This window comes from Aquila chrysaetos, chromosome 17, assembly GCF_900496995.4.
Source record: "Aquila chrysaetos chrysaetos chromosome 17, bAquChr1.4, whole genome shotgun sequence".
In the NCBI taxonomy this organism is placed as follows: Eukaryota; Metazoa; Chordata; class Aves; order Accipitriformes; family Accipitridae; genus Aquila; species Aquila chrysaetos.
The window spans coordinates 26,115,178-26,128,009 of record NC_044020.1 but is presented as its reverse complement, the minus strand read 5'-3'; the positions used below and the strand labels follow the sequence as shown (position 1 = coordinate 26,128,009).

Below are 12,832 nucleotides of genomic sequence, written 5' to 3'. Positions count from 1 at the left end.
CCCGTGTTATTGACTACTCGGGTCAGTAATAAAGTGTTTGTTTGTAGGGTTTTCCCCCCCAAATGGAGTGAGAGCGTGAAAGTGGAAATGCAATTATACGATTAAAAAAGGCTGGTGGTATTTTTTTGTACGGCGATGACCACAACCATGGGGATCATCAAGAAATGTAATATACACGAAGCAGCCAAAGAGCAGAAACGGAGGTAGGGGAGAAGCTGACCCCCTTTTAAAACCACTGTATTTATGCTTCTGGTTACCTGTCCAAGATTTAAGAGCCTCGGGAAGCCAAAGGTCCGTTACAAAGCCTTCTTCAGGGGTTTTGCTGGGTTTTATTCGGGATTTCGGGCTTTGCTCTGTAGACGTGACCCGCAGTAACATCCCGAACAGCTTCCCTCAGCCGGCCGCACTCGAGGAGAAACCCCCGCTCACAGGGTCCGCCACGGCTCCTCCGCACCGTCCCCTCACGACCCGGGGCTTTGCTCTCCCACCCCGTCCCCTCACGCCCGGCGGGGCTTTATTCACCCTCGAAACGGAAAGCCTCGGCGCCTCAGCCCAACGGCCGGCAGCGGGCTGCCTCCGCGCGCGCCGCCGGTAACGGGGGGGGAGGGGTGCGCGTGAGGAGAGGGAGCGCGCGCCCCCGCGCTTGCGCCCGGCCCGCGCCGGTCTCTCCCCTTCCCCAGCCAATGGCGCGCGGCCGTGGCGGGAGGTGTGTGCCACGAGCTCACTTCCGGTACCTGTCACCCTGCCGCCCGCAGTCAGTCAGGCGCAGGACCGGGGTACTTCTCCCCTCCCCTCCCCTCCCCTCCCCTCCCCGGCCCGGCCCCCGCCCCGCCGGCCTGACAGCGCCGGGCGGCTGTTGCCCCCCGTGGCCGAGGCTGGCGGCGAGTAGAGCTCGGCGCCCCGCGGGGCCGACGGCGGAGCGCAGCCGGGGACGCGGCGGTGCTCGCCCGACCCGGACCCGGACCCGGACCCGGACCCGCTGCGCCCACGGGCGCCGAGCGGCCTCTCCGCCTGCCCGCGGGCCGGCAGTAATGCACGGTATTGCCTCAGGGGCCACCCGACCCCGTCCCCTGCGGTGCGGAGGCTGCCTGTGTCCCGGCTGGGGCTCCGGGGACCGAGCGGGGGGAGGCGGTGGGAACGCGGCCGGGTGACGCCCCCGCCTCGCTAACGCGGTGGCGGTTTTCCTAACGAATGTCCTTTTCCCTTCTCTCCTCCCCCCCCTTTCTATTTATTTTTTATTATTATTATTTATTTATCTCGTCGCCGCGTTTTGAAGCCCTCTGCGAAACTCCGGCGGTGGCAAAGGCGAGGAGAAGGAGTTAGCTGGCCTGAGGAGATGCTGTAGCTGTTCTGCTGCTGCCCGCGGGCTTCGCGCCAGCTGCCCCGCCGTCCGGGGACCGCGGTGGGCGGCAGCCCGGGGTCAGAGGGGCTAAAGGACGAGCAAGAGCCGGCCCTGGCGGAGCCTGGCGTTTGTAGGTAAGGAGCGATCTTGGAAACCTTGTGGGGAGACCTCAGGGTGGTGGGGGGAACAGAGGAGAAGACGATGTCCTGTCAGGTAAGGTGCTGTTTTGCAGCTGTCGTGTCTCTTAAACGCAGCACACGTGAATTGTCCTTAACCTGGTTTGAGAAAGGGACCTGGGCGCTAGGCAGAAAGTACGTGCTTGGAGGTTATCTTTATTGGCTTGGCTTGGTCAGGCAGGTTGTGCTTTTACCAGTCGGTTGGTCAGAGGAGAGTCCTGTATCCTTGGAGTGAGGAATGGGTCAGTGGGAGCTCCCCCTCTGTTTGCTTTTGTGATTTGATGAGAAAAATATGTTCTTGTTTGTCCCTACGGGGCTGTCCAAAAGCAAGTGAAAGAGAGAGCATTCAAAAAGTAATGGGAAGGAGTGCTAAAAGGTACTGCCTTGTATTCCTGTTAAGATCAGCATAGTCTCACTGACACAAGTAGCTGTTCCTAAGCTCTCTGATGGAAGAAGTGTGAGTACAGGATTCGTCAGACAGGATTATCTGCAATAATGATGTTTGGCACTTTGGTGGCATTGGAAGCCTCAGTAGTACTGCACAAATAAAGACGTTGCATAAGTTTTGTTGGGAAGGAAAGTTTTAATCAAACTGTACGTGTATTATAGAACATGCACAGACTTTCTTGTTGGCGTCTAGCACTGATTACTGGATTGAAATTCGCTTGGTCTTTGCAGGTAGCAAAACTGATATGCTATAAAAAGTGGTTTCCTTCATAAATTCAGAATCACTGGCTCAATATTGAGGCTACCTGGTCTCATGCTGAAACTGACGGCAGTTGTGGTGCATGTGATGTGGTCACAAGTCTACTCAAAGCTAAACCAGTATCATAACCTTTGTTATTTGGCATGAGCTATCAAGCAGCCATTGGCTCTTAGTTACTTGTAGTGGCAACTTTTTGGGATTTTAAGTAGGGCAATGCAGTGTTTCAGAAGGATGAGAGTGTGCGCAGACCTTATCAAGGTTTGTAGAACTGCGTAGCCAGCACGCTCCCTTTCTTTTCCCATGTTTGGAAGGAACACTTGGCATAGTCCAAAAAAAAGTTCTTATCAATCTGCTGATGCCTTATATTGACTGTCATCCTCTACAATCAGGTGGCATAGGGAGTTTTGGCTACCTATTACAAACCCGTACATCCTGAAAACCTTGTGGTTTTCTCACTTGCTTTTCAGTCATTCTTTAATGTCTTCATTTTCTATTCATACCCCACAATACTGTAGTCTTCTTAAAGGGCATTATGAATTTTAAACCATGGAGAAAGGGTTGCATTTCAGTTGTGATTTTGTGCTGTTATGCTTTTAATATGTGTTGAGTGTTATAAAAATATTAGAGAAGATAATGACCTACAGGAGAGTACGTTACATGGCCTAGGATATTAATCTTGTTCTAGAAAATAGATTATAGTGCTCACTGTTGACCCAAAGTGGTCAAGGAGGGCAATGTAAATTTTCTTAGTATTTTTTTAGAAGCGGCTCTTACTTCAAAATTGCAAATAGCACTATTTTTCTCTTTACTTTGCATTAGCTTACCTGCTAAGATTTGAGTTCTGAGTTCTGTTTCTTTTGCACATGGCATATTTATTGCAAGGCGGAAAAAAGAGAACACCATACTTGTCTTGGAAAATAAATGAAGTTGAATTCATATTTATTATAAGTACAAACATATTTTCTTACAGCATTTTTGAATTTTAACTTTTTTAATTTAATCTGACAGCTTTTGCAAAATCTCTCTGAATCTTTAACTTGTTTGGTTTTTAGTTGAGTGGACAGGGGAGTCAATTCAATCAAACCATTAGCTATGTATGCTTTTTTTTTTTTTTAACAAGCCTTATAAAGTATATAAAAGCAAAATCTCTACTTTTGGGGTATAAATGGTACTTAAAAGGCCAATTGCAAAGACATCTTGTGGCGCATGTGTGTATGCACCTTGCAAACTGTAACTACTCTAACAGTTTGTCCACATAAAGACTCGGACATTTGGGAGAATGCTCTTTATGAGTAAAAATATTTTGCTTTATAAGAGATAATTAAAATAGCACAAGGCTTTCACTGTAGTGGTCTTAGTTGAGTGCTCTTGAATTTTTCTAGTATGAAGAAAAAAGATCAGAATGATACTGGGGTGTACCAGTTATATACCCTAGTTAGCTAGATGTCAGTGTAGTCCTGCTGTAAAACTAGGTGTTGTATTAAAAGCCTCAGTCATTAAAAAAATAATTATAGCCCAAGTGAAATGACAGTGTTTTCTTCTGAAGAAGCATAAAGAAATATGAAAAAGCATTGTATTACATGATATCAATATAAAATTAGAATAGTAAGCTTTTGGAAATTTGTTGATTTTTCTTTTTTTTTTTTTTTTTTAAAGAAAGAATGTCAGCAGCTTTTTATTAATGAAGCACTACTTGTTATGGCCAATGTGCACATGAAATGGAAAGGAAACAGATTCCAGAAAACAGCTTCTGTTTCAACCTTGCAAGATGCAGCACGAAGTGGTGAGTACATACATGGACTGGGAACTATCTTGGCATTGTTTTTGAACAACTAGATAAGAAAAAAACATTTGAAGCAGAATTTCTGTAAAGAGTGATTAATGTATAGGAATGTATATCTGGCAAGGAAAGAAATCTGAGCAAGTAGTGCCAACAAATAGTTGATAAATTGAAAATACTAGCACAGTCAGGAGAACAGAGTAAGTAAAATTTCCTCGTGTTCTGATATCTACTGCTGTGTTAGACTTCTGCGTAAAAGTTGTATAAAGATGTTATTCAGCAGAATTCTGAATTCTTAATATTTTAGGAGTGCTCAGCATTTCACATTAAATATTGAACGACTTTTTATGAAGTAGAATGCTGAATATTCACCGAATGAAAAAGTACTTATCCAGTAAGGTTAGGCTCTAAATCATCACTGTCCTCAGCATAAAACTAAAATCTCTCAATCTTAAAGAGTGTGATATGTGGCATGTTTTAAAAACATTAAACTGATATGAGGAGATTGTTGTGTGACCAGATTGCATGTGGAATTGAGATGTTGCCAAATCTGATTCCACTTCCTCATACCAGTTCTCATAGTTTCTGCTTATGAAACAATATTTATTTGTAAGTGCATTGCATGTGTCTTTTAAGTATCTAGGAAGTATAATTTCTGTGTCCAGTGAAGGGCTTCTTGTGTACAGATTAATACAAATTATAAAATACAATTAATTGGTATTCTAATCCTGACTGAGGCTTGAGTTGCTACATGACTGGTTTATGTGGTTGTTTGCTGTGTTTTAAAATGCTGTAAGCATAAACTGTAGAAATTTTTTTTACTTTGCAGATTGAAAGATGAGAACTACCAAACAGGCATAGTTTGTTCTGTGGTACTATATTCATCTAAATTTATTGTTTTAAGTTAAGTTGTCTCAGGCCTGTGGAAACACTAACAGTACGAGATAGATTCGCAAGCATTTGGCAAATTACCTATCCCTTTCTAGAAATGCTGATATACTATCATGGCTTTTAAAAAATGTATAAACTAAGAAATTATTCATTTAATCTTTCCAAATAGTAAAAGAAACTTGTTCAAAGATGTGTCTGCCTTGAGGAACTCAGAGTAGTTAGCAGCTACTGAAGTTGTAAGGTTCTTTTGCATTTGTTTCCAGGCAGCTGAAATACATGTGAAAGTGAGTTAGTCCAATATTTTTGTGTTTCATATTTTCGTATCTCATTAGTCTATATTCAGCTTGTTGATAAGTATGTAAAAGGAAACCAGAGCTGCTGTTTGGTGTGCAAATTAACTGCTGGTTGAGTAACTTCTTACTCATCTATGACTGTATAATATCCTGGAGCTGAGAGCATTTATTGTTGTGAATAGTTCAGAGTTTGATGTGTTTTGCATGGAAAAGTGGTACCACAATCCATCCTAATCTTACTTAGATTTAACAAAAACATGGATCATTTGAAACTATTATACAGCCTATGATTAAGTTTTGGAGGCAGGGCTTACTGTCTTGTTGTATGTATCCATGTATCCAGCACAGGTACGCTGTCTGAGTAAGTTCTGTTATCTGCATATAGACTTGTATTGCCATTCATTTTTTGTTACGCAAATAAGAGTGCTACATGCCTGTTTTGTTTTAAATAATTATTTACTGGAAATGCTCGATACAACAATTCACAGAAGAAAGCACTGCATTTAAACCAGAATATGAATGTTCAGATGGTAAGAAAAACTTTTGTTTATTTGCAAAATCTATTTGAAAATGAAGACTTGAATTACTGTTGACATTTCCTAGCCTCCTGTTAGTGTTACTGCTTCAGCAAGGAAGTTATAAAGTACATGGCATTGGAGTCATGGTGCAGGTTCATATTAAACAAAACTAAACCTTGCATCTTTAATCAACATGTGTGGAAAATGTTCCCTGGAGTAGTAAGGCTGAAGAATATAATACGGAACCATTTGAATTTGAAGGCAAGGAAGGGGGGGAAGGTGGGTGGGTGTTGCGTCAACAGGCTGCTTTGGAGACTCCTGGATTTATTAGCAGGCAGTGCTTGACGGCATTCTTTACAATAGGGCTGATGAATACTCTATTACACTGATCGATAAATTCACCCACTGTGATGTTAAAATAAAATAAAATTAATTGCAGCCAGCAGGTTGTAGTGAATATTGTTGGCTTATTGGCAATTTTCAGGGGAAGATTACAAGAACTATGCATTGCTAGCATAAAAATTATGTTTCTAATAGAGGCTGGAACTAGATTCTTGATGAAGGTTAGGAGTCCTAAGAATAATTTTTAAAAGTAGCCAATGCAAGTATGCCCAGAATATTGGACACTGAAGTTTATTCAGCAAAGTTGAAAATGGTTAAGTGTGGGTTTTCAAATCTTTTTTCTTAGTCTGTAGGTAAATGTTCCGTTTGGAGTAAGTGTGCTGCATTGTGAGGGAGTTTTGAGTGGGTTTTTTGTCAGTGTAAGATGCTGTATGGATGTAGTTTCACTATGAGAGAGCTATGTAAACAGGAGAATGTTCTCTCTGTGGTCGTTTCTGACCAGTTGGTTGTTGGAAAATCTGCTTTGTGAGCGTAAGGTAGACTTAGGTTGTTATGCTGTATATATGTGAAATTTAAAAATGGTGTAATGTGTTTATTCGTATTCCACATAGCTGCCCACAGAGAAGAGCACATAAGAAATCTGGACTGTTTTTTTACCTCTGAAATTAATTCTTTTATATAAAATTTATTTATCCTTATCCACCTCAGGACAAAAGAGTGCTGTATGCAGTTAAGCAGGCCGGTCTGATTAGAAGCAAATCAGGTGGCAGCTTCAGTATATATGTAACTAAGAGACAAGCAGCACAGGATACTGCTTTTGAAAAAAGCAGCAGCTGTACATTTTGTGTACTGTGCTTCCATAGAGAAGTAACTGTACATAAATAGGCTAATATTTTCAAACAGCTGTCAAACGTTCAACTTAAATATATGTTTTGGGCACCTGATCTTCAGCATACTGAGCTGCCATAATTCTAACTAAATTTACAAGGAGTTGCGTTTTCTCAAGATGATAAATCCTGTAATAAATCCCATGGAAATGTAATAGTGATTATCCTTTAAGCATATAGAATTGTTCAGTTTGCAGCTATCATGTTTTATTTCTCTTCTGTGTGGCATGCGTGTGTGTGTATAGATATATATATGAGTGAACACACAAATATGAAAAAAAAAAAAAATAGAATAGGGTGTCCCCTCTCTGTGTTGTTCCTGATAGCCCTGCAAATATAAGGCTTACAGCAAGAGGTGTGGTTACTCAGCATGGCCTGACCTGGTCTAGCAACTGTTGTTAAAAGATCGGTCAGGCTCCCTCTTCATGCTTCTTTCCTTTGCTGTCATCCAGGTGTTTCTACCCTTACTTTTTGCTGCCCCTTTAGTGAGTCTGTTCAGCTATCTCTAGCTATGTTTTTCCTGCGTTACATTTCTACTGGCTTAATAAGCTGAATTGTTTCACTGAGGCTATGTCTACACTAGGGAATAAAATATACCAGGGACTGTTCTCTGGACCCGGAACAAAGTGGCAAGATTGCACACAGCTAACAGTGTTCCCCTTGAAACAGCATGGTCGCATCCAGACTGCCAGTGGAGAGCAATTTGCTGCTCTGCATGTGCTGTGCCCTTAGCTGTGCCTGTGCATTTGGAAGAGTGCCAAGTTGGTATGGGCCAAAATGGTGTCAGAGAGGACGCTAACAGCATGGCTCAAGCCTGTGCTCTGGCCCTGTTTTATTTACTATTGCAGATGTGGCCAGAGAGGTCAGACAAGTGCGAGAGCCAGCACAGGCAGGATGGAGCTGTGTGGCTGGAAATGAAGAAGGGAGAGGGAAGGTGCAGGGCTGACAATGTCAGGGAGCTATGGAAGGGATATCCTTTTGATGTCAGGGAGCTATTACATTACTTAAACTGGCTTGTCTAACTGTACCCTTAACGAGTTATGTTATTTTGCAACCAACAGCTTCAGTTTGGCTCAGGAGAGGGCTGCGAGTGCTGTCCCCCTATAATTGCTTTTTCAAAAGTCTGATTCAGTCAGCTAAAATGCCTTACAAAGTGAATTAAAACTGGTATATGAAAGTACATATATGACTTTTTTAAACAGGTTTTCTTATCCTGGCTGTTTCATTGGGCTGTTGTTTTTCTTCTACCTTTCTGTAATTCAGGTGCTTCCTTAGTTAAAAGAAGTGGGGAGGAGAAGTGGGGTGCCAAGCAGGCAGCAATGGTGATACTATTGTTAATATGGGGCTGTTAAACAGGTAAGTAGACACCCCTCATGTCATATGAAGGATGAGCAGAGAGCTTAGATGTCAGGAAAATAATTGGTTATATTTTGACAGTTTTTGATCATGCAGGAGTATGAGGCTTGTGATCTCTATACTGTAGCGAGTGACTTGATTTAGAACTGTGAAGTCATGTGTCCCAAGTATATCCTCTATCTGACATGTCAGTAGCTTGGAAGTACAAGTACTTGATGTCCATTTGCCAAAAAATGTGGATTCATTGCATTCATACCTGTTGCCAAGACTCCTGTCAGCAATGCTAATTCAGTGTAAACTTTGTTTTTGTGATACATTTATCACAAAGAAAAACTTTTTAAGGTAGGAATTTCTAAATTACCGGAACAGAACTGAAGGCCTTTTTCTTAAAAAAACAAACAAACAAACCAACAACAAAAAGTGAAAGAATTCTGTTTCACATTCCACTCTGGGTACTCTGAGTTGTGGCATGCCATTAAATCAAAGTTAGTTTATTTTTAGCAGTTTTTATTTATTTAAATGTAATGGCTGAGCAACAAGAGCCTGTTAAAAAAAAAAATACACTGAAGAATAAGTAAACTACACAAATCCAGGTGCTGTTTATAGAAGACATTAGATTTTTTTCTACTGGTAGAAGAGTTTGAAAGCTAATCCATTGGTATTACTCAATTAATTTTCAAAAAAAATACTTACAAGCAGAACGGGCCTAAATCTGTAATATCTTGTTTGAGGGTCATTTTCTTTTATAGGATATAAACCCTTCTGTTAAGCTGAATTTAGGTTATCAAATATGTCTTGTTATTATGTCTAGGCAAGGGGATAAAGTTTATCAGTGAAATAAACCCACCGAAAATACACAGTGGTGGTGTTCTCTGCTAAGAAGGCGAATTCAGGGTTCTTGAATCTCTTCCAGAAACAGATGTAAATTCCACTGTAGCTTTTCAAATAGTGAATAATCATGGTCTGTTATGTTTGGTGATGAATCATGCAAGGGGTTGCAGATGGTGAGAAGAGTGCAGCTGTGCAGATTCTAGAGGGGCGGAGATAGAAGACTAGAGGACCCGAGGGGATGAAGGAGGTGATTTGAGGATGGGTTGACATGGCTTATGAAAGAGAAGGGTAGGACAGCTGAAAGTGTATGGAAGCTGAGTGTGCCAGGGTAAAGCCAAAACTGAAATGTGAGATTTGGGGATGGGGAGAACGATAGAGACTGAAAAGGAGGTATACTTGAGGCAGAAAGATATTTTTGCTTGTTGTTGATCTTTGAAGCAAAAGTTGCAGCATCAGATACCAAAGTAACTGGACTTTTGTCCCATGCCAAAACAAGAAGGACACCAAGCTTACACGTGGAAGTTTAAGCTGTAAATGAAAAGAGAAAACTAAAAGGCTTCATGTTCCTTTTAAAGGAATGCTGGTCATAAGTAGGAGAGCTATTGTAGTAACAGATACAGATGCAAAGTTGTGGGGATTTTATTTCAATTGTTCTGAGCAGGACCTGTGTAATGGAACCGGGGTGGCAAAATTTAGGGGTTGGCCAGGTGGAGAAGTTGTGTCTGACTAGGTGTTCTAAAAAAGGGGGATTGCAAGGCCTAGGTTACAGTTGAAGGGCAGGTAAGATTCAAGTGAAGATTTTCGTGATCTTAAAACAATATGCTAAAAAGTCCAAACCATCTTTCAACTTTTTGTATTAAGTAATTTTAATTTAAGATATCTTTTTCTTTTTTCTCTCTCTTTTTAGATTAAAAGTATCGTTCCAAAACAATAGCTCTTTATTCAGGAAGAATGTTGCCATTAAGATGTTTGTAAGAACTAGTATTTTTGCCCACAGCTCAGAAATCCTCAGCCAAAGTGAATATTTAACCACTATTTCAAGGACAGCCAATTATCTTTTTCTTAATAAAGTATGTGATTAGGAGTCAAAGTGAGGGACTCTGGAAAACTGTAGAATACTCCAAGTACTGACATAACTTCAGACACCCATTGTACTGTTTTTGTGTTCTACAGACCTTAGTAAATATAAAGCAAATATTGAAAGCAAACATCCTCCACCCCCCCCCCCAAAAGGGGGGGGGGGGGGCAAAAGTCCAGATCTATCTCGGAAGAGAGTTATGCTCCAAAACTGCTATACTGGAAACCGTTTTCAGGATTGTATTCTCATCTCTTTTAGTCTAGATACCTGAGAAAGTCAGGTATATGCAGTATGGTATGCTGTCCTCTTCCTCTACCCGTTAACTTTGAAACTGCAAGTCTTGTCAAATTTGACAGAGGAGTAGTGGTTGCAAAGGCATTAAAGTTCTGTAATTTTTATGAAAGTTGGTGACGAGAAAGAAGAAAAGAAAACACATTATTGACCCTACTGAGGAAATGATGCAATACGAATTCAACAATTATCTGTTTGGCCTGTCAATTCCCAATCAGCATAGGAGCACTAGTGAGCCAGTTGCAACATGTAGCTTTGAACCAGCTACAGCAAGTTTGCTGTTTGCATAGTCAGTAGTTCAGGGACACTGCGTGAGGAGGGCGAACTGTAAGTGTAGTGACAAGAGGAAAGAGCGGGGTGACATGTGGAATGACAGTGGTATGAAAAATTTATGTCTTTGGGAGCAAATCAATAGAAGTCAAAGCTTTTTTCATTTCTTCTCCCTGAAGTTGCCCTTTTCCCAGTGTTTTAATGCTGGTAATAGTAAAAACCGATATGAATTCTACCTTTCAAATCTGAGTACTGTCACAACTTAATGCTGTCAAGCTTTTATGTTATTTAAACTCACAAAATTATAGACAACTTCAAAAATTTCATTACCAGTCAACAAACTCAAAACTATTTGGTATCTGTAAAATATTAGATTATCTGGCAGAATAATAATATATTATTATTATATATAATATGTGGATTTGACTTAGGCTGTATTCTACTGAAGTATTTGTCACAGGAACATTCCTTTGCTCTTCTGTCAAAGAGTAAGCAAGGTTGAAATCATATGGGAATAATAAATATGCTCACAGAACAAAAGATTAGTTAATTGGTTTTTATCCTTCATTTTACTATAAATATAAACTTAAGGCAGGTATTTTTATTTATAACACAGCAAGGAGTCTTAAGTTCTAAAGTGTATTATGTTACTACCAGTCCTGCCAATAAGGAATTACCGACAATATATACCAATTGCTATCACACATAAAGATCTGTGGCTATAAAACAAAAGAGATTCTTATATCCTGGTTTATAAGAACACATTTTAAGGTATCCACAGATATACATGAACCCTAAAGATTGTTGAAATATTATCAGGGTTTTAGAAAGAGCGTCAAAGTCTTTGCTTGACTCTATAAGTTAGTGACAATTGGTTTTCCTTCCTTTTCATAAATATAGTGTGTCTAAAATTTCACATTTGTTAGTAAGAGTTACTGGACAGCTTTGCTTGTAAAAGTTATGTCTTTCTGGATAGAATAGAACATATATGTTGTGGTGTGGGGGTTTTTTGGTTTTGTTTTGGGGGGGGGTGTTTGTTTTGTTGTGTTTTTTTTTAACAAGCATGTGAGCAAGTAAAACTTCTGGGTTAGAGAGGTTTATGTAATAGCACAGTCAATATGTTTAATGGAAGATGGCCAAAAATTTTGCCTGGCACTGCCTCTGTATGTATTAGATTATAATTTTAATTGACAATTTTAGTTGCACAGATGTCTTTAATTTGTTACCCTCTGAAGTTTATTTTTACCATATGTAGTGAAAATGTACTCTGCAGGAGACTTAGCAAGGGGCTTACATTTTATTTACTTCAAAAATTGATTATATTGGAGATAATCATTTAGTCACCACACTAAAATGCAATTTGTATTTGCCTTTTACCCTCAGATATTTTTATTCTTCAACAAATGAAGTCTCTGTAGACTATCAGGGTATAGTTGGAAAATTGTTGAGAAGCCACTTTGCATAATCTGAGACGCCGTGATCACATGTGTAAGGAAACAATCACAACATTCCAATTTGGTCTTGAGGATCTAGTTTCCAGTGAGCAGCATGTTAGGACAGATGTGTAGGCTGTTTGTAAATGCTGTACACATCAGAATCAACTTCGACTTCACCACTCAAACTTATTTTTACATGTTATTTTTAGAAAAGAAATGGATAATGGTTTAAGACATCTGAAATATGTGCATGCAGTTCATAAGACATAGGTTTTGTGGGGTTTTTGTTTTTTTCCTTTTTTAAAAATTCTCTTCATTCTGGGCATACTGTGCCACCAGATTTAGCCTTAAACTGAGCACTGATTTCTGAAGTCAAGGTATCCCTAACTGTTAATCACTTCAAAATCTTATGTAATTAGCTTGTCAGACATTTGTGGAGTATTGCAAAACTTAGAAAAAACAGGTGACTTCCAAATAAATGGGTAAGGGGTTTTGGGACACATGGGGAAAGTAAGAGAGCTTTGAGTTCATTACACAGTAATAAAAATATAGCAAATACTCAGATGACACATTTGTGTGAACGTGACCTTGGATCAAATAGCAAATACATAAATGTCGTGTTTGTCCGAATGTGA

At 40.3% G+C, this 12,832-nt stretch overlaps 1 protein-coding gene across 7 annotated transcripts in view; it reads left to right on the top strand.

Moving 5' to 3' along the window:
- Nucleotides 1-708: 708 nt before the first annotated feature.
- Nucleotides 709-12,832, top strand: part of PPARA (peroxisome proliferator activated receptor alpha) — a 43,945-nt gene continuing 31,821 nt past the window's right edge. For 2 of the 7 annotated variants that reach the window (XM_030040871.2, XM_030040865.2), the window contains exons 1-3: nt 857-1,038; nt 1,277-1,476; nt 3,881-4,007. The gene's annotated coding sequence lies outside the window, so the exon portion shown is untranslated. Of the gene's footprint in view, nt 777-853; nt 1,039-1,276; nt 1,477-1,536; nt 1,556-3,880; nt 4,008-12,832 lie in introns of those variants that run through there. The other 5 variants (XM_030040864.2, XM_041129506.1, XM_030040866.2 and 2 more) reach the window with 5 other exon arrangements.